The 20,960-nt window shown below is 55.5% G+C and overlaps 1 protein-coding gene and 1 long non-coding RNA gene across 2 annotated transcripts in view; both read right to left on the reverse strand.

Moving 5' to 3' along the window:
• The window catches only part of PTPRE (protein tyrosine phosphatase receptor type E), a 68,898-nt gene extending 61,778 nt beyond the window's left edge, over nt 1-7,120 (reverse strand). Inside the window, exon 1 of the mRNA XM_060171060.1 lies at nt 6,970-7,120. The gene's annotated coding sequence lies outside the window, so the exon portion shown is untranslated. The remainder of the gene's footprint in view (nt 1-6,969) is intronic.
• A 1,148-nt stretch (nt 7,121-8,268) lies between these two features.
• Nucleotides 8,269-9,179, reverse strand: LOC132532618 (uncharacterized). The gene is made up of 3 exons (XR_009544543.1): nt 9,166-9,179; nt 8,625-8,789; nt 8,269-8,589 (listed from the first exon to the last, which is right to left on the reverse strand). It is a non-coding gene; the product is annotated as an uncharacterized LOC132532618 (long non-coding RNA).
• Nucleotides 9,180-20,960: the final 11,781 nt, after the last annotated feature.

Raw genomic sequence — 20,960 nt, forward strand, 5'->3', positions numbered from 1 at the left:
CCTGAGTCCTAGCGATAACCCTGGAGGCAAAAAAAAAAAAAAACAAACACCACAAAAACCAAACAGGGTCGGTGAGTGGTGGTGGCATACCCGGCTAAGTGCACATAATAGTAAGCATGAGAATCCAGGTTCAAGGGAGGTCGCTTCACAAGTGGTGAAGCAGGTCTGCAGATGTCTCCTCTCTCTCTCTCTCTCCCTCTCCCTCTCTTTCTCCTTCCCTCTCAATTTCTCTCTGTCCTATCGAATAAAATGAAAAAAATAGCCTCGAGGAGCAGTAGTATTCATAGTGCCAGCATCAAGCCCAGAGATAACCCTGGAGGAAAAAGAAAACAAACAACCAAGCACATCATTTTTCCTAGGAGGAAACCTTGGCTCCTTGCTGGGTAGCGAGAGGGCAGGCACCAGCCCGCTGCTGTCTGTCCCCCAAAGCAAGGGGTACAGATCAGGGACATGGAGACATGTTCCCCGGAGACCACCAGGGGAACTCAAGCCAGGGAAGGATCAGCTTGCTGGCTGAACAGACCTTTCAAACACTCCTCAGTCTTTGACTTCGGAGTCTGGAAGGCATGAGGACACTCAAGTCACTCAGCTTGTCCTTCCTGGGAAGACACAGGGACACTGGCTGAAGAAGGGTCTGCCACCTCCCCTGCCCTCCCGCGACAGATCCTGAGGTCAGGCAGCTTTGTCCTACCTCCCACTCCATCCCTGACGGCCCAGCCCAGGACAGGGGGCAGGCAGGGGAAGGAGGGGCAGCCTGCAGGTCTGCGGGGAGGAAGTGGACCCTCAACACCCAGATGAGAAGAGCCAGGCTGGGTGGCAGCTAACGGGGGGAAATGGTTTGGAAGCCCTGCCAAGATCAACTCCAGCCATCAGCAAGTTCATTCAAAACACCATCACCTCCACAGCCCTGTGCTCTGCTGGCCTGTGATCCTCCGCTTTCCTTACAATGGAAATTCTCTTTCTGGCAGGACTAAAGTCCCCCCAGCCCCCACCCGCCCCCTTGGTGGTGGTGTGGAGGTGGCTGTCCCCAGGGGCTCAGAGGGACTGGGAGATGGATATGGAAGTCCCTCCCAGAAGCCCTTGCTCAGCCTGCCGGGGGTGACTCAGCCTGAGGGGGAGGTGGGGATAGGTAACTAGAAGCTCCAGGTGTGTCTCCAAGGTCCAGGTGAGACCCTGGATTCCAACACAAACTGTGAAGGGTTTTCCAGAAAGGCCTTTAGCACCAGGCAGTTTTTCATCTGACAAAACAGGAAATAGATCCAGGGCTGTTTGCATGAATAATGATTTCCACCAGCACAATGTTGGGGGTGGGGACCAGAAAAGAAAATCTTTGTTTCTCAACACCAACATGGCAGCTTTTAAGCCCCTTTGAAAATTCACTATTAACCCCCACTATTTCATTCATGAAATAGTGGGGGTTGTATTGTTAATGGGAATCTGGGGAATGTTATGCATGTAAAAAAAAAAAAGAAGTAGAAATGCAAAGCAGAAATTGACTGAGTTTGGAGTATGGCACCAAAGTAAGAAAGCAGAAGTACACTAGAGTTTGCAGTGAGTACCTCCCTAATACTTCCTCTCCACTTTTCCAAGCTTTGGGTCCATGATTGCTCAACAATTTGTTTGGCTTTGTATGTTAACTCTCTTTTCAGTCACCAGGTTCCAGGTGTCATCAGGATGCCGGCCAGACTTCCCTGGATTGAAGACCCCACCAATGTGTCCTGGAGCTCCGCTTCCCCAGAGACCCACCCTACTAGGGAAAGAGAGAGGCAGACTGGGAGTATGGACCGACCAGTCAACGCCCATGTTCAGCGGGGAAGCAATTACAGAAGCCAGACCTTCTACCTTCTGCAACCCACAATGACCCTGGGTCCATGCTCCCAGAGGGATAGAGAATGGGAAAGCTATCGGGGGAAGGGGTGGGATATGGAGATTGGGTGGTGGGAATTGTGTGGAGTTATACCCCTCCTACCCTATGGTTTTGTTAATTAATCCTTTCTTAAATAAAAAAAAAGAAAATTCACTATTAAAAATATCATTATTTAAAGAGCTCATCAAATTTAATAACAAAAAAGCAAATGACCCCATCCAAAAATGTTGGGAGGAGATGAGCAGAATATTCACCACAGAAGAGATCCAAAAGGCCAACAGACATAGGGAAAAAAATGCTCCCAGTCACTGATTGTCAAAGAAATGCAAATAAAGACAACAACGAGACACCACCTCGCCTCTGTGAGAATGCCACACATCAGAAAAGGCAGCATCAACAAGTGCTGGAGAGGTTGTGGGGACAAAGGACCCTCCTCACTGCTGGTGGGAATGTCAGTGGGCCCAGGCCCTGTGGAGAGCAGCCTGGAGAACTCTCAGAAGCTAGAAGTGGACCTGCCCTGTGACCCTGCAACTCCTCTCCTGGGGATAGATCCTAAGGAACCCAACACACCCATCCAAAGAGATCTGTGTGCACCTGTGTTCACAGCAGCACAATGTGTAACAGCCAAAACCTGGGAGCAACCCAGGTGTCCAACAGCAGATGAGTGGCTGAGCAAGCTGTGGTCTATAGACTCCATGGAATACTACTCAGCTATATACACAATGGAACACTACTAAGAAGGATGAATTCACCTTCTTCCCCTCATCTTGGATGGAGCTTGAAGGAGTCCTGTAAAGTGAGATCAGCCAGAAACACAAGGATGAAGATGGAATGATCTCACTCACGGACCAAAGTTCAGAAACAGGATCAGAAGGGGAAACACAAAACAGGACTTGGACAGGGCTTGGTGTCTCGCACCAAAGTAAAGGCCTCTGGGGTGGCGGGGAGGGCTCAGGTCCTGGAACAGGACGGCAGAGGAGGACCTGGTGGGGGTTGTATTGTTATGTGGAAAACTGGGAAATGTTACACATATACTAACTATTGTATTTTACTGTTGACTATAAACCATTAATCCCCAATAAATTAAAAATAAATAAAAGAAAAAGAAGAAAGTGTATATACATCATCATTTAAAAGGAGCATGGTGTTTTTTTTTTTTTTTTTCTTTTCCCTTTGCTACTTTCCAGAATCCTCCTCTACTCCTTTTAGAGGATGTACTGGGGCCTAAATAAACTTACCCTTAATTCTTTTTCTGATTTATTTTCTCAACACAAACACACACCAAAAAAACAAACAAACAAAGAAGTAGCCTGGTAGGGGCCAAGGAGACAGCTCAACCTGTCCTGCAGGTCTGAGGCCTCGGAGGCTGCGGGTTCAATCCCTCGCACCACCTTAGGCCAGAGTTGCTCAGCGCTCAGTGCTCAGCGCTCTGGCTTCCTCCCGCTTCCTTTTCCCTCTTTCTTTTTTCCTCCAGGGTTCTCTCTGGGGCTTGGTGCCAGCACTACGAATCCACTGCTCCTGGCAGCCATCTTTTCCATTTTATTGGACAGGACAGAGAGACATTGGGAGGGGAGACAGAGAGGGAGAGAGACAGAGAGACGCCTGCAGCCCTGCTTCTCCACTTGTGAAGCTTCCCTTCTGCAGCTTCACAGCCAGGGGCTCTAACCCAGGTCCCTGTGCTTAGTATCATTAAGCTCAACTGGGTGCGACACCACCTGGTCCCCTCTCTTTTTCATAAAAACAAATCTTTAAAAAAAAAAATCAAGCAACATTGTTGGTACTTTTAAATACGTTTCAAGAAGAATCATCATGTGGATTTCACTATTAGCGTTTCTGATCGCAGATCAGCTGTCTCCACATCTGGAAATCGCGTCAATACCATCACGCTATCGTTTTTAGAAGCTGTGTAGAAATGACCTGTCCTCTCAAGACAAAACAACACAAACCCAAGATTTTTCTCCCTTACACACATTTCGATTCTGTCCATTTGTCTGTCTGCGGGACAGGGTGACGTACGAACCCTAGAGGTCACTCAGAGACATAAGTGATGTGTCTGCCTGAGACCCTGAAGGTGTCTTCATAGAAGGTGGACCCCAACAGGGGGATGAACAATAAAGTCCCCCCCCCAGACAGAACGCTTTTATAGCTAGTTTTACAACCCACCAAGAGTGCCAGCTCACAGCATCACCTGACCTCAACCTAGTCAACGCAACAATCGCCACCACGCCCAGTTTCACTTCCGACTGTGTCCAGAGACACCAAGCCTGTGCAGTCAACCCTCCAGCTCCAATCTCTGGTGAGAACTCTCCTCACACATGGGAGTCTGATTCCATTTCAAATGGCGCACTTCCCAACACAGTTTCAGACCCTCAATACAGACGAGGGCCCAAGGGAGGGGTACCTGTGCACACGTGTCCCTTAGTGAAGGGAAAATACAGCCCTCAGGCTGAGAGTGCTCAGGTCTGCGGCGAGGAGAGCCAGGCTAGGAGCAGCAGACAAGTGGACAGACCTACAGAGATGACCGCCCCTAATTCCATCTGCTCTGTTCCTACCTTTGGATTCCCATTTATTAAACCATTTGTCCTGCTTTGTATTTTACCATCTTTCAGCTACCAAGTTGCAGATGCGACTATGATGCCATCCTGACCTCCCTGGGCAGACGCCCTCACCCATGTGTCCTGGAGCCTCCCCTCCCCAGGGCCCTGCCCCACTAGGGACAGACAGACACAGGCTGGGGGTGTGGATCCACCTGCCGACACCCATGTCCAGAGGAGAAGCAATGACAGAAGCCAGAACTCCCACCTTCTGCTCCCCATAGAGATCTTTGGTCCATCCTCCCAGAGGGATAAAGAACAGGGAAGCGGAGTTCGGGTGGTAGCACAGCGGGTTAAGCACATGTGGTGCAAAGCGCAAAGACTGGCATAAGGATCTTGGTTCGAGCCCCGGGCTCCCCACCTGCAGGGGAGTCACTTCACAGGTGGTGAAGCAGGTCCGCAGGTGTCTGTCTTTCTCTCCCCCTCTCTGTCTTCCCCTCCTCTCTCCATTTCTCTCTGTCCTACCCAACAACAACAATAATGATGAAAGAATAAAACAACAAGGGCAACAAAAAAAAATAAATATTTTTTTTTAAAAAAAGAACTCCCCTTTTGTGGTCTGGGAGGTAGCGCAGTGATAAAGCTTTGGACTCTCAAGCATGAGGTCCTGAGTTTGATCCCCAGCAGCACATGTGCCAGAGTGATGTCTGGTTCTTTCTCTCTCCTCCTATCTTTCTCATAAATAAAATCTTAAAAAAAAAAAAAAAAAGAATAGGGAAGCTTCCAGTGGAGGGGATGGGACACAGAACTCTGTTGGTGGGAACTGTGCAGAATTGTACCCCTGTGATCTTACAGTCTTGTTCATCATTATTAAAGCACTAATAACAATTAAAAATAATAAATGCAAGGGAGCTGCTTCAGTGGGAAGCAGGACAGACCACGGGGGACAGTTGCCAGGCAGCGGGAACTGACTCCACACACTCAAGGCCCGGGCTCAGCATCTACAGAACACCCCAGTCAGTCACTGATTCTCTGTCCCCTTGTCGGAGTCAGTCTACGCAGGTGCCTCTGTGACCCCGTCGTTTGCCGAGTCTGCAGATAACTCCTCTGGGAACACAGTCCTCCAGGGACTGGGCTTGGTGTCAAGTCACATCAAGTCTGAATTCATGGTGTTATCTCGCTGGGACAGGCTGCTCCACTGTTCAAGGCTGGGAGAGGGGCTGCACGGAGCCCCCACACCAGCACGGCCCTGCCTGCCCAGCTCTGTCTGTCCCCACGCGGGAAGACTCCACACTGAAGCCACATGGTGCTGGCACAGTCACGCCCCCCAAGTCTACCCGGATGGCACCGGGACTGAGTGGGAGCCTGGGACTGGGCGTGCAGGGTGTCCCTCCCCACAGAAACAATAAGGGACTTTCCCTTCCTGCCACCAGCGTTCCCCCGGACTGCCTGGGATTCCACCACTCAGGCAGACTTCTGGTTATTGTCGATGGCGTGTACGAGACAGAGCAGGAGAGACGCCACACAGAGAGCGGAGAGATACCACACCACACAGCATGGCTTCACCATCCACAAAGCTTCCCCTCTGTGCGGTGCTCTCATGTGGTGGCCAGGGACTCGAACCCAGGCCCTGAAACATGATAAAGTGTGTGTTCTACCAGTTGAGCTAGCTCCCAGCCCAGTTTTCTCTAAAAAAAACCAAACCTTTTTTTGATAGAGCGAAAGAGGCCACAGCACTGGGGCTTCCCACAATGCAGTGGGGCTGGCCTTGAGCCTGGGTTCCACTCTGCACTGTCTCTCAGCCCAGGTTGTTTCTTTCTCTTTCTTTTCCTTTTTTCTTCTTCTTTTTCTTTTCCTTTCCTTTTTTTTTTTTTTCCTTCTAGGGTTGTTTATGGGTCTCAGTGCCAGCACTACAAATGCACTGCTCCTGGTGGCCAGTTTTTCCAGTTTCTTGGACAGGACAGAGAGAAATGGAGAGAGGAGGGGAGACAGAGAGGGGGAGAAAGAAAGACAGACACCTGCAGACCTGCTTCACCGCCTGTGAAGCGTCCCCCCTGCAGGTGGGGAGCCGGGGGCTCGAACCGGGATCTTTGTGTGGGTCCTTGTGCTTCATAGTAATTGTGTTTACCCAGGTGTGCCACCACTCAGCCCCCAACCCTGGTTGTTTCCAGACCTGCTCAGGCACACGGGAGGGCCACCTGGGTGGCAGAAGCAGGGACCATCCAGTGTCAAGGGGGCAGGCTTTCCAAGCTCCCTGCGCCAGGCCAGGGGCCCGGGGCCAAAGGCCGGTCCTTGTGCGTGTGCTGAGACCCTGTCCTGGCAGAGGACAGCCCGCCAGGCCCAGGGGACAGCGGCCACCCTTCCCACACTGCCTGACCCGGTCATGGGGGATTAAGCTGCTTCCTGCATCCTGAGCCCAGATTTCCGGCCGGCGGGGCTTGGGGCGCTCAGGCTTCTCACTCCCGGCCCAGACCCAACTCCGGTCTCAAATGCCCCAGGATTAGACTGCCAGCCAGCGGACACAGAGAGGAGCCAGGTGCCCCACACCCCCCTTCCCTCTGGGCCTACCGGGGTTCCTGGGGAAGCCATGGTCTCCTCTCAGCTGGTAAAGGCCTCCAGAAGAGTCAGCCTCTGCCCCCGGGTCTGCTGTGAGCTGCGAGCCGTGAGCTGTGAGCAGGGCGGGAAGGAAAGTGCCTTCCTGCTCACTCCACATGGAAACTGTGACCCAGACCCTCCTTGTCACCAGTGGCCACCTCCCTGCCCGCTGAGGCCTTCTGGGAAGGATCTGTGGGAGGGGCAGGTGGAAATGGGAACAAAGGGATGTGTCACCCCGAGAGCCTAAGGCTTTGCCGTTCTCCATTCAAGACCTATGTCGTCATTATGGAAGCGGGGAGACCCTGCTCAGCTCTGCTCTGGCTTCTGGCAGTGCTGGGGGTTGAACTTGGGGTCCAGGAACCCCAGGCTTACATGCAGCTTGGTGCTCCAACAGGCTGAGCTAGTCCCCTAGCCCTCACTGAAAATATTTATTCATTTACTTATTTGTACCCGAGCACTGCTTAGCCCTGGCTTATGGCGATGCTGAGGACTGAACTGTGGGCTCCACACATCACAGGCGGAGCCAGTTCCTCAGCCCTCACTGAAAATATTTACTTATTTGCTTCATTTATTTATTTTACCAGAGGACTGTTTAGCTCTGACTTCTGGCGGGTGGTGCTGGGGATGGAACCTGGGGCCTTGGAGCCTGGGGCATGAGAGTCTTCTCGGAAAACATGATGCTGTCACCCCAGTCCCATTGCTCAAACAGAAAAACAAGCAACAACAACAAAAGTTTGTTTATTTTAATGAGAGAGAGAGCAGAGTGTTATCCCGCTCTGTCACCTGAGGGCTGTAAGGCTGCAGGGGAGCCACTCCACGCCGCGCCCCATGCTAACCGCCACCGTCCTCACAGAGACAGCTCTCCCCAGGGACAGTCATATCTGCTTCAGCGCAACGTCAGGGAATGACGCCAGGGTCTCACTCACGTGTGCGAGCACCCCAAATCCTGCTGTCCATTATTTTCAGCAAACGAGAGAGGGAGACACCATCCACAGCGCTCCCCTGTGGGGCCAGGGAGTGGATGCCGGCCTCGTCCACGGGAAGCCTCGCGCCCTACCCGCTGAGCTGCACCCCACTCTTTAGCGAGTCTGATGGAGCAGGACACAGGAGGTGACACTGTGCCCTTCTCAGAAGCGCCAGGGCCTCGCTCGAGCGCCCGGTCAGCGGTCTCTCCCAGCACGCCCATGGCCACCTCTGCCCCGTGCTCCCGCAGTTCCGAGGGGGCGCAGAGACAAGCCCCGGGAGAGGAGAGTCGGGACCTGTCCTCAGAGGACGGGACAGGGAGCGAGACCGGACCCGGGCCTGCATGTTGGAGAGGGCCAGAGGCCACAGCTGACCAGACGCAGAGCCGCTCTACACACACCTCCCTCCCTCCCTCTCACACCTCTCCCTCTCACACCTCTCTCTCTCTCACCTCTCTCTCTCTCACTCACACAATGTCTCTCTCCTCTCTCTCACACACCTCTCTCTCTCACCTCTCTCTCTCACTCACACAATGTCTCTCTCCTCCCTCTCACACCTCTCTCTCACCTCTCTCTCTCTCACTCACACAATGTCTCTCTCCTCTCTCTCACACACCTCTCTCTCTCACACCTCTCTCTCTCTCTCTCACACACACACACACACACACAATGTCTCTCTCCTCTCTCACCTCTCTCTCTCACACCTCCCTTTCACACACAATGTCTCTCCCCTCTCTCTCCCCTCTCTCTCTCACACCTCTCTCTCTCACACCTCTGTCTCTCTCACACACACAATGTCTCTCTCCTCTCTCACACACCTCTCTCTCTCACCTCTCTCACACACCTCTCTCTCTCACACCTGTCTCTCTCTCACCTCTCTCTCTCTCACATACACACACACAGTGTATCCCCTCTCTCTCACACACCCAATGTCTCTCCCCTCCCTCCCTCTCACCTCTCTCTCATACACACACAATGTCTCATCTCATCCCCTCCCTCTCATCCCCTCTCTCATCTCTCTCTTTCTCTCACACACAATCTCTCTACCCCCTCACACACCTTCCTCTCTCTCATACACACACAATATCTCTCCCCTCTCTCTCATCTCTCTCTTTCTCTCACACACAATCTCTCTACCCCCTCACACACCTCCCTCTCTCTCACACACACACATCACACACACACAATCTCTCTCCCCCTCTCTCACACACACAATGTCTCTCCCCTCTCTCATATCTCTCACACACAATCTCTCTCCCCCTCACACACCTCTCTCTCTCATACACACACACATTTCACACTCTTACTTCACGCACCTCTCCCCCTTCTCACACTTCTCTCTCTCACACACACTCACACAAACACACCACACTCACACATACCCCTCTCTTATCTCTCTCAGACTCACACACATTTCTCTCTCTCACATACACACTCACCTCTCTCCCCCTTCTCACACACACCTCTCCCCATTCTCTCTCTCTGACACGCTTATACACGTCTTTTTCTCTTGTACACACACACCTCTCCCTCTCTCTCCCGTATTCACTTTCACTCATACCTCTCTCTCCCTGCCTCTCCTCTCACGCACTTCTCTCTCTCTCTCTCTCTCTGAAACCATTTAGAAATAAAGAAATCTGTGTACTCACCAAGAGCAGAGTGGAGGCTAGAGTCTGAAAGAGAGAGAGAAAGAGAGCGAGAGAGAGAGAGGGAGGGAGAGAGAGAGGGAGGAAGAAAGGGAGGGAGAGAGCAGAGTCAGTCTCAGGGCTGGCGTCCCCCCACCGGTTTCTGTCACTGCTGGAAGAACCCTGGGTCCCCTTTATCAAGAAGGTGGCGGGTGACTTGCTGTCTCTGCTCCTCAGTGGGCGCAGGATTCGGGTCCGAGTCCCCCTGACCCGCTGACACCACCTTGGAGGACGTGGTCACTGCTCCCCTCCCCAGAGAAACCTCCAGCCCGTCTGTCTGCTCCATGGAACCTCAGCCTCTCTCCCTGCACCCGTCCCCCCCAACCCTGGGCCGGGGGCCGCAGTCAGGTTTCTGTCCGAGGTTTTGCTCTGCCACGTCGGGGTGGACGGTCATTCTTTCTGTGCACGTAGCATTCCCCCAGCACTGGACTCAGGGTCAGCTTTTAAAATTATTTACTTATTTATTTATTATCTATTTATTTTTTTTGCCTCCAGGGTTATCGTTGGGGCTTGGTGCTTGCATTAAGAATCTACTGCTCCCGGAGGCCATTTCCCCCCCCCCCTTCTTCCTTTTTTTCCCCCTTGCTGTTATTATTATTGTTATCGCTGTTGTTGGATAGGACAGAGAGGAATGGAGAGAGGAGGGGAAGACAGAGAGGGGGAGAGAAAGACAGACCCCTGCAGACCTGCTTCACCACCTGTGAAGCGACTCCCCTGCAGGTGGGGAGCCGGGGGCTCAAACCGGGATCCCTACGCCGGTCCTTGTGCTTCTGGCCAAGTGCGCTTAACCCGCTGTGCTACTGCCCGACTCCCCTATTTTTCTTTTTTAATATTATCCTTTTTTATCGGATGCACAAAGAGAGAAATCGAGTGGGGAGGGAACAACCGAGAAGGAGAGGAACAGAGAGACACACGCAGCCCTGATTTTCCACTTACAGATTTTTCCTGCAGGTGGGGAGCGGGGGTTTGAACACGGGTCCTTGCCCATGGTGACATGTGCGCTCAGCTGAGTACTCCACCACCCAACCTGGGGTCATTGCTCTGGGATCAGAATGTCACTCAGCTCTGGCAACCGGAGGGGCCAGGATCAAACCCGGGGCACCTCTCATGCAAGTCCAGCGCACAGCCACTGTGCGGTCTGCCTCCCAGCCTAGGCCCGTCTTTCCTAGGAGTGAACGCTAGTGTTTTTGTGTTTTTGGAGGGGTAGGGGGTGGGCAGAGTCCATTTCATCCATCCACCTGCACAGGGCACAAACACGGCCCTGCTTCAGAGCAAGTGACCAGCTGAGTGTGTCTCAGGAGGGCTGTGTCCCCCCGGCTGGCGGTCTCTACACCCAACACCCCTCTGGCGGGTTGCCTGGGCTCCCTCTGCGTCTTGAGCGGGTTTCTGGCTCTCCCCCCGGCCGTGTTCAGAGCCGGCACTCGGCCCAGCGCACCCCAGACACCTGCTGCTCCCGCCCAGGAGCTGAGCCGTGAAGCCGGGGGGCCCGCGGGGGACAGGGGCAGGCCTCTGCCAGCGCTCAGGACCAGCGGATCCCTGCGGGCCTGCCTGGCACCGTGCTGGGTGTTCCCGAGCTCCGCAGGAGTGACTGTACTGCTCCAGGCCGCTTTCCGTTCAGATGTGTGTGTGGGAGAGAGAAGAAGAAGAAGAAGAAGAGGAGGAGGAAGAGCAGAGAGAGTAGGAGCCAAGAAGAGGAAGAGGAAGGAGGAGGAGAAGGGGCCAGCGGTGGAACACCCAGTTAAGCGCACACAGTACTAAGCGCAAGGGCCGCGCCAGCCTCTGGGTTCGAGCCCCCGGCTCCCCACCTGCAGGGGGGACACTTCACAAGTGGTGAAGCAGGTCTGCAGGCGTCTCTCTCTCTCTCCCCTTCTCTATCTCCCCTCCTCTCTCCGTTTCTGTCTGTCCTGTCAAATAAAATGGAAGAGAGAGAGAGAGAAGAAAAGGCTGTGGGAGCAGTGGATGGATTAGAAGTGCAGGCACCAAGCCCCAGAGGTAAACTTGGTGACATAAGAAAAATAAATTGAAAAGAAGGAAGAAAGAGAAAAAAAAAATAATAAAAGAGGAGGAAGAGGGGCTTCTTTCCATGCCATAGGGTTCCCCCATGTGGTGCTGGGGATCAAGCCTGGGCCACAGCCTGGCAAGGCAGGCACCCTACCCAGTGAGCTACGTCTCCTGCCTACAAACATTATTTTTCACGCTGAGAGACGCTCCGGATACCTGGGGTGAAGAGGCAGGGGGTGGGTGACAGTGACAGTCAGGCCCTCCGTGAGCACGGCAGAGAACGCAGAGGCGACCGGGCTGTCCAGCCGAACGTGGGGCGTCGTGTCCCCAGGCAGAGCACCCAGGAGCAGGGCCAGCCCCGGGTGGACGGACATGGACGCTGCGAGGCCTGCGCCCCCCACCCCCGCTATGCCCCCCCCCCAGAGTGGCTGCCCCTGGGGCCCGTCCAAAGCACACAGCCCGCTGCCTCCCCCAGAGGGGCCGCCACACCCCCGGCAGCAGAGACCCCCATCACCCAGGAGCACCCTGAGCGGGAGAGGCAGGACTTGGGGTCCCGGGCACCGGGAGAGAAAGGCCACGGCAGCCCGGAGTCTGCGTGCGGGCAGACAGGGCCGCAGACACAGGGGCCGCCGGCCGGCACTCGGGCTGCCCCCACCCGCCGTGACTGGCCGCAAAGAGACGCAGACACACTGGACCTCGAGGCCAGGCGGGAAGCAGCCCGCGGACCATCACGGCGCAGACAGTGGCGGGCCTGGACAGAGCGAGAGACAGACAGACAGACGGCCGGCCAGGCCCCGCAATTAGCCTCCCCCCTCCCCCCGCCAGTGCCCGAGACCACAGCATCAGCGTCTGACACCCCACCGCCCCCTAGGCCCCACCACCTGCTGTCAGTGCTGCCGACAGAGGGACGGGGCGCAGGGCTGGGGCCATCCCTGCTGTGGTGTCACCGGCCTGCCTGGAGCCGGCACACACCTCAGGGCCGCTGCCCGGTCCGTGTCCCGGGCTCTCCTGCAGGGAGCAGGGTGGTTGCGTTTCACGGACTTCACTGCAAAAACATTTCATTTATTCATTATCGGGTAGAGGCAGACACTGAGAGGGAAACGGGAGGGGAAGAGAGGGAGGACAGACAGAGAGACAGCTGCAGCACTTTCCCCCTGCAGGTGGGGACCCGGGGGCTCGAACCCGGGTCCTTGCACATGGCGATGTGTGCTTTCAGTCGATGCACCACCACCCGGCCCCCACTGACGCCACTAACCGGGTCGCTCATTGTCACCATGACTACTTCGCTGGGGCTGGCCGCCTGTACGACTCCACTGCTCCCTCCTCTCTTTCTCTTCTTTTATGGAGGCCGAGACTGACAGACAGACAGACAGACAGACACACACACACACACACACACACACACACACACACACAGGATGGACAATGGCGCAACTGCTTGAGCACATAAAACACCAGGCACAAGGACCCAGGTTCAACCCCCTGGACCCACCTGCAGGGGGGAAGCTTCGTGAGCCGTGAGGCAGGGCTGCAGGTGTCTCTCTGTCTCTCGCCCTCTCTATTTCTCTCTATCTCTACCAACGCATAAGCACATCAGTAAAATATCAAATGCATCTAATAGAGACAGAGAGACGGAGAGAGACAGACTGACTGCAGGGCTGCTCCCTCACTTGTGAGAAGGACGGGGAGGAGTCCCCTCCCTGAGAACTGCCTCCTCTGAGCCCCTCAGCTTCCCTTGCCGGAGCCTTGATCACACCTCGCCTGACGGCGTCTCCCACCTCAGTGGGAAGGAGAGAATGGGCCAGCCTTCCTCTTCCTCTTCTTCCTCCCTCTCTTGCTCCTGGCAAAGGCACTCAGGACACATGGTGCTGATGGCAACTAAACTTGCATCTTCTATTATTATTATTATTAATTATTATTATTTGCCTCCAGGGTTATTATTATTTGCCTCCAGGGTTATTGCTGGGGTTTGGTGCCTGCACTAAGTATCCTCTGCTCCTGGAGGTCATTTTTTTCCCTTTTGTTGCCCTTGTTATTAATTGTTATTATTACTGTTGTTATTGTTGTCGTCATTGTTGGATAGGACAGAGAGAAATGGAGAGAGGAGGGGAAGACAGAGAGGAGGAGAGAAAGACAGACACCTGCAGACCATCACAACTCATGATGTGACCCCCCCCCACAGGTGAGGGGCTGGGGGCTCGAACTAGGATCCTTCTGCTGGTCCTTGCGCTTTGCGCCACGTGCGGCTTGACCTGCTGCGCCGCCTCCCGGCCCCTATTACTATCACTTTGTGGTGCTGGGGACTCACACCAGATTCTGCTCCTCTGTTAGACTTGTTCCCCTTTTCAATGTCAGCTAAAGACGTCAAAGGGAAGTGTACTGTGTCTGCAGAAAGGCCCTCACGCCCGAGGCACCAGCAGTCAGATTCAAAGCCCAGTCCACCAGAAGCCAGAAATAGGCAGCTCTAGTAAATAACAACAACAACAATAATAATAGCAACAACAATAAAATAAAGATTTTAAAAAAGCGCCCTCACCACCACCCACAAAATACATCAAGGGAAATGGTCATAGCAGTGCTCCACCAGTCATGGAGCTTCTCCTGGTGCTGCACACACACACAGGTGGTGCTGGGGCTCACGCCTGCATCCTCAGGGGTGGAAAGGCGTGCCCTCTACCAGGTGAGTTAGCACAGACCTGATTCAGGGCGGTTTGGGTCTCTGTTCAGTGAGCTCCAGTGAAGCATTTATCCCGAATGTGGAGCAGGTAGGTGGAGTGCACGCCTGTAGGGGCTATTTTCTGGGGCACAGGCTGGGCTCCCTCTGCCTCTCAGCACGGGCCGGGGGCCGGGGGCAGTGGCCAGCCAGGCGTGTGACACACCTCCGTGACTGTCCTTGTGCTCTGAGGTGAGACAGTCTCCAGGTCACGGAAGAGCCGTGACCACCAGCCCCACTGTCCCCGGGACCCGGGAGGAGTAAATGACACCGGCCTCCACGCAGATGACCAGCCCGTTCTGTTCATGACAGGGGGTGACCGTCAGCCTCACACCAATGGCAGAGAGTCAGGGACAGGCCACCCTCCCCCCAGCACTGTGATTCCAGGCAGGGAGGCACCAGGGGGCTGAGGAGGACCCCCCCACCCCCCAGCCCTGGCTGGCATGGCAGGGGAGGAGGGGAGAGCATCATGGAGCCATGTCTGGGGTGCTGAGCTGAGCCTCTGGGTCCGCAGGGAGGATTCCCAGGATGCAGTGACCCTCCAGTGTGCCTGGCCTGGGTGGCGTCTGGAGCAGGGATTTTGCAGAATGTCACCAGCCCCATAGGAACGTGAGGCCACGTCCACCTCCTCTGATGGCCCCAGCCTGGGTGGCAGGGTGTCTCAGGAAAGCTGAGGGGGCTGGCCGGGACCTGCTCAATCCTGAACACCTTTCTTTCTTTACTTTTTTTTCCTTTTTAGGACTGGACAGAGAGAAATTGAGAGGGGAGGACAGACAGAGAGGGAGAGAGACAGAGATACCAGCTTCACCACTCATGAAGAGGGGAGTGGGGGCTTGAACCCCAGTCCTTGCACATGGAAATATGCCTGTACACGTTTAGCTGAGGGCGTCATGCATGGGAGAGGCCCCTGAGCAGCCCCTGCCCCCAGAACCACTTCCCCATTGCTGGTCTCTGCAGAGAGGGCGGGAGAGACACCGCGGCACAGCTCTGCCGTCCATGCAGGTTCCGTGCAGGCCTGGCGCTGCCCCGTTGGTGCCGGCTCAAATCCAGGACCTTCTGCTTGGTGAAGCGGGGGTGCTCCACTGACTGAGCTCCCCAGCCCTGTCCCCTGCCCCTGCCCCAAACCTCTTTTTATTTGTTAAGATTTAAAACATTTTTTTTTTTTTGCCTCCAGGGTTATTGCTGGGGCTCAGTGCCTGCACTATGAATCCTCTGCTCCTGGAGGCCAGTTTTCCCCACTTTTTTTTTTACCCTTGTTTCTGTAATTATTGTTATTGTTGTTGTTGTTGGATAGGACAGAGAGAAATGGAGAGAGGAGGGGAAGACAGAGAGGGGGAGAGAAAGACAGACACCTGCAGACCTGCTTCACCGCTTGCTAAAGTGACCGCCCTGCATGGTTGGGGAGCCGGGGGCTCGAACCGGGATCCTTACAGGGGTCCTTGTGCTCTGAGTCATGCACACTTAACCTGCTGCGCTACCACCTGGTCCCCAAGATGTAAAACATTCTTATTTACCTACTTATTTATTTTTGCCAGCAGGGTCCTTGCCGGGGCCTGGCACTAAGCACTACAAATCTGTCACTCCTGGTGGCCATTTATTCCCTTTTAAAAAAAATTCTATCTTTCAATTGGATAAGAAAGAGAGAGACTGAGAGGGGAGGCGGGATAGAGAGGGATAATGAAAGACACCTGCAGCCCTGCCTCCACCACCCGCAAAGCGTCCCCCCTCCAGGTGGGGACTGAGGGCTTGAACTGGGTCCTTGCGCATGGCAACGTGTGCGCTCAACCAAGTGCACCACCGCCCCCGTCCCCGCTCCCGGAACCTCTTTATTGAACAAACAGTTCTGGGTGTCACGGCAGCTTGGAGGACACCAGCGGGGAGCATCAACAGACGTGAGAACCGGCTGCTCCCAGGCCCTGAGCGCCTGCTGCCCCACTCCACGGCGGGGGGCTGGAGATGAGGCAGGCGGACACACAGGGGCTCCAGGCCTCGAGCTGAAGGACTTGCACAGACAAGCTTAGTGACCGGAGTCCAGGGGTCCTCCTGGGGCCACCCCTTTCCTTCTAGAGAGATGGAGAGAGAGTGAAAGAGAGAGAGGGAGAGATGCAAGGAGACAGTGCGAAAGTGAGAGAGAATGAGGGGGGGGAGAGGAAGAGGGAGAAGGGGAGAGAGAGGGAGAGTGAGAGAAAGGGGGAAGGAAAAGAGAGGGGGAAGAGGGAGAGAAGGAAAGGGAGAGAGGGAGAAGAGAAAGGGAGAGGGGGGAAGAGAAAGAGAGAGAGGGGAAGAGAAAGGGAGAGGGGGGAAGAGAAAGGGAGAGGGGGGAAGAGAAAGGGAGAGAGGGGAAGAGAAAGGGAGAGAGGGGAAGAGAAAGGGAGAGAGGGGAAGAGAAAGGGAGAGAGGGGGAAGAGAAAGGGAGAGAGGGGGGAAGAGAAAGGGAGACAGGGGAAGAGAAAGGGAGAGAGGGGGAGAGAAAGGGAGAGAGGGGGAAGAGAAAGGGAGAGAGGGGGAGAGAAAGGGAGAGAGGGGGAGTGAAAGGGAGAGAGGGGGGAGAGAAAGGGAGAGAGGGGGAGAGAAAGGAGAGAGGGGGAGAGAAAGGGAGAGAGGGGGAGAGAAAGGGAGAGAGGGGGGAGAGAAAGGGAGAGAGGGGGAGAGAAAGGGAGAGAGGGGGAGTGAAAGGGAGAGAGGGGGGAAGAGAAAGGGAGAGAGGGGGAGAGAAAGGAGAGAGGGGGAGTGAAAGGGAGAGAGGGGGAAGAGAAAGGGAGAGAGGGGAAGAGAAGGGAGAGAGGGGGAGAGAAAGGGAGAGAGGGGGAGAGAAAGGGAGAGAGGGGGAGAGAAAGGGAGAGAGGGAAGAGAAAGGGAGAGAGGGGAAGAGAAAGGGAGAGAGGGGGAGAGAAAGGGAGAGAGGGGAAGAGAAAGGGAGAGAGGGGGAGAGAAAGGGAGAGAGGGGGAGAGAAAGGGAGAGAGGGGGAGAGAAAGGAGAGAGGGGGGAGAAAAGGGAGAGAGGGGGAGAGAAAGGGAGAGAGGGGGAGTGAAAGGGAGAGAGGGGGAAGAGAAAGGGAGAGAGGGGGAGAGAAAGGGAGAGAGGGGGAGAGAAAGGGAGAGAGGGGGAAGAGAAAGGGAGAGATGGGAAGAGAAAGGGAGAGAGGGGGAGAAAAAGGGAGAGAGGGGGAGTGAAAGGGAGAGAGGGGAAGAGAAAGGGAGAGAGGGGGAGAGAAAGGGAGAGAGGGGGAAGAGAAAGGAGAGAGGGGAAGAGAAAGGGAGAGAGGGGGAGAAAAAGGGAGAGAGGGGGAGTGAAAGGGAGAGAGGGGGAAGAGAAAGGGAGAGAGGGGGAGTGAAAGGGAGAGAGGGGGAGAGAAAGGAGAGAGGGGGGAGAGAAAGGGAGAGGGGGGGAGAGAAAGGGAGAGAGGGGGAGAGAAAGGGAGAGAGGGGGAGAGAAAGGGAGAGAGGGGGAGAGAAAGAGAAGGAGATGAGAAGAGAGAGGGGGAGAGAGAGAGGAGGGAGAGAGCGAGCCCAGCCCAGTCCTGCGCCACCTGTCCGCAGGCCCCGGAAGCTCCTGGAGGCCGAGGCCCACCCCAGGGGCCCCCACGCAGCCCCAGCCAGGGCGGCCATCTCCGGCTCCTGAGTGGGGGAGCTGCGGTGCTCTGAGCCAGGAGCAGGAAGAGGCAGGGGCTTTGTGGGCGCTGGGGGCAGCACCCCACCTGGCCCTCAGCCGGCAGGTGCACGGCAAACGCCCGCCAGGCTGGACGCGACCAGGGACAGGCACCGGCAGCCTGGGAGGGAGCCGGCCCCCGTCAGAGGTCCCCAGGACAGAGCAGGCCCCGTAGGGGCACTGAGTGCGGGGGGGGGGGACGGGGTGGGGAGCTCACCCTCATAGACCCTGCCATACACGGGGCCTCCTTTCAGGCCCCAGCACCACACGGAATGAGCCACGGCATCAGGGGAAGCTCCCAGTGGGGTGGTGTCTCTCCCTCAGCATCGAGAATGAGAAGCCTGTCCAGTGAAGTCCTGCTCACACAAGAAGAGGGGGGAGCAGTTATCCCTGCCCCCCCCCCGCCTGGCCCCTAGGTCCTGGCTCCCCCTCCCCCCTTGCAGGCCACCTGACTTTCTGGGTAGGGGCGTGGGGGGGGCGGGAGGCTTGACGCCACATTCTCTGGGCCCCACTGGCAGGTCTGAGCAGCTACACAGCCTTTGACCTTCACGCAGACGCCGGGGGAGGGGTGGTGGGGGACAGCGTGTGGCTCTCTGTGGGCCGTCTGTTCACACTCGCTGACCCCCACACACGTGGCTTATTCCAGAAAAGACCCCTCGCAGCCCGAGCCCCTGAAAGACCCCCAAACGCAGCCCCTGGAACACACCCAGGAAGGCGCGAGGCACCTGGTTTCCTGCCCGCCTGCACGTTCTCCTGGAGCGCAACAATGCCAGGCACTGTGCTGTCATCTCAGCCTCGCAGCCAGGAAGCTCGGGGCTGCATGAAGGCACCAGCACAATCGCTTCTTATCTCCAGAGAAAGCAGGTCCCGAGAGAGAGAGAGCCCAGGGTCACCTGGTGGTGCTGGCGCTAGGTGCTCCCTGCAAGGATCTGATTTCTTTATGTATTGCATGGAGACAGAGAGAAATCAAGAGGAAAAGGAGAGAGTGAGAGAGAGAGACAGAGACAGACAGAGACAGAGAGACAGAGACAGGGAGAGACAGACAGAGACAGAGAGACAGAGACAGGGAGATACAGCGACAGACAGAGACAGAGAGACAGAGACATGGAGAGACAGAGACAGGGAGAGACAGAGACATAGAGACAGAGAGAGACAGAAAGAGAGACAGAGAGAGACAGAGAGAGATACAGAGAGAGACAGAAAGAAACAGAGACAGAGACAGAGAGAGACAGAGACAGAGAGATACAGAGACAGAGAGAGACAGAGACAGAGAGAGACAGAGACAGGGAGAGACAGAGACCGGGAGAGACAGAGACAGGGAGAGACAGAGACCGGGAGAGACAGAGACAGGGAGATACAGAGACAGGGAGAGACAGAGACAGGGAGAGACAGAGAAACATAGAGACAGAAAGAGACAGAGAGAGACAGAGATAGGGAGAGACAGAGAGAGACAAAGACAGAGAGAGACAGAGAGACAGAGAGATACAGAGAGAGACAGAAACAGAGAGACAGAGAGAGACATAGAGACAGAGAGAGACAGAGAGACAGAGATAGGGAGAGACAGAGAGAGACATAGATAAAGAGAGAGACAGAGAGACAGAGACAGAGAGACAGAGACAGAGAGAGATACAGAGAGAGACAGAAAGAAACAGAGAGACAGAGAGAGACAGAGACACAGAGATACAGAGAGACAGAGAGAGACAGAGACAGGGAGAGACAGAGAGACAGAGAGAGACAGAAAGAGACAGAGAGAGACAGAAAGAGAGAGACAGAAAGAAAGAGACAGAGAGAGACAGAGATAGGGAGAGACAGAGAGAGACATAGAGATACAGAGAGAGACAGAGAGAGATACCCACACACATCTGGTTCACTGCTCATGAAGCTTCCCCCCTGCAGGTGGGGACCCGAGGGCTTGAACCCACGTCCTTCTCACGGCGATGTGTGTGCTCCACTAGATAAGGCAACCCCCAGCAGCTCACATGCTGTCACAGAATGCTGGAGACCGCCCAGTGGCTATTCCTCCCGCTCCACCAAGTTGGAAAGTAGAAGTGAAAGAGGAGGAAGCCAGGGGCTCGGTCACTCACGCAGCCTTAGGCGCTGCCCCCTGAGCCCCCCGCCCCCTGGCGTTGCACCTTCCCGACAAGATGCAGCCGCCTCCCCTCCGGGCACAGGCCAGCAAGACTGAGCAGCGGTGCCGCGGGTCTGCAGGGAGGAAGTGGGCACCACTTCCTGCTCCAGGCTCTGGCCGGGGGCTCCCAGGACCTTAGAGCGAGGGCTGACCACGGGTGTGGCCCCTGAAGCCGGAGGAGGGGACTCTGCGGGGTCACGGTGCCAGTCCTGGCAACAGTCACAAGCACCTCCCAGAATGCCACCCCTGCCCCCTGCCCTGCGCCCACGTGTCACTCTCACCCCCAGCTGGGGGAGCTGTAGCCGGGTGCAGGGGATGTCAGTGCCGAGCCACCTCCACGTGCAGACGTGGGCGTCGGGATGAGCGGTCTCTTGCAGGAGACCTTGGGACTGCCCTGGGGCTGCACCGTGCACACAGCACCCAGAACAGGCCGGGCACCAGCTCAGGCTCGAGTCCCAGCACCTCATGGAGAGACACTATGACAATGGGGGAAGATCTGGCGCTGTGGTCTCGGTCTCTCTCAAAATTGTGCATGCACAAGCCAGCAAAAACCAAAACCAAAACCAAACAAACAAAAACAAGCTGGGTTGAGAGTCAATGAAAATCTGCCCTGTGCTCTGTACAAAGTCAACAATAAATTGAATAATAACGAAAGTAATAATAATATAATGACTGTCCACTCTATGCATCCACTTATGCAAAGTTCAAAGGTAGAGCCTGGGAGAGGACACTCACGAACGTCTGCCTTAGCATGCACGAGGCCCTGGGCTGGAGTCCTAGCAGGAGCGGGCTGCGCCGTGGAGGGTGGAGGGCGCAGGGTGGAGGG

The sequence above is a fragment of the Erinaceus europaeus genome, chromosome 14 (assembly GCF_950295315.1).
Source record: "Erinaceus europaeus chromosome 14, mEriEur2.1, whole genome shotgun sequence".
In the NCBI taxonomy this organism is placed as follows: domain Eukaryota; kingdom Metazoa; phylum Chordata; class Mammalia; order Eulipotyphla; family Erinaceidae; genus Erinaceus; species Erinaceus europaeus.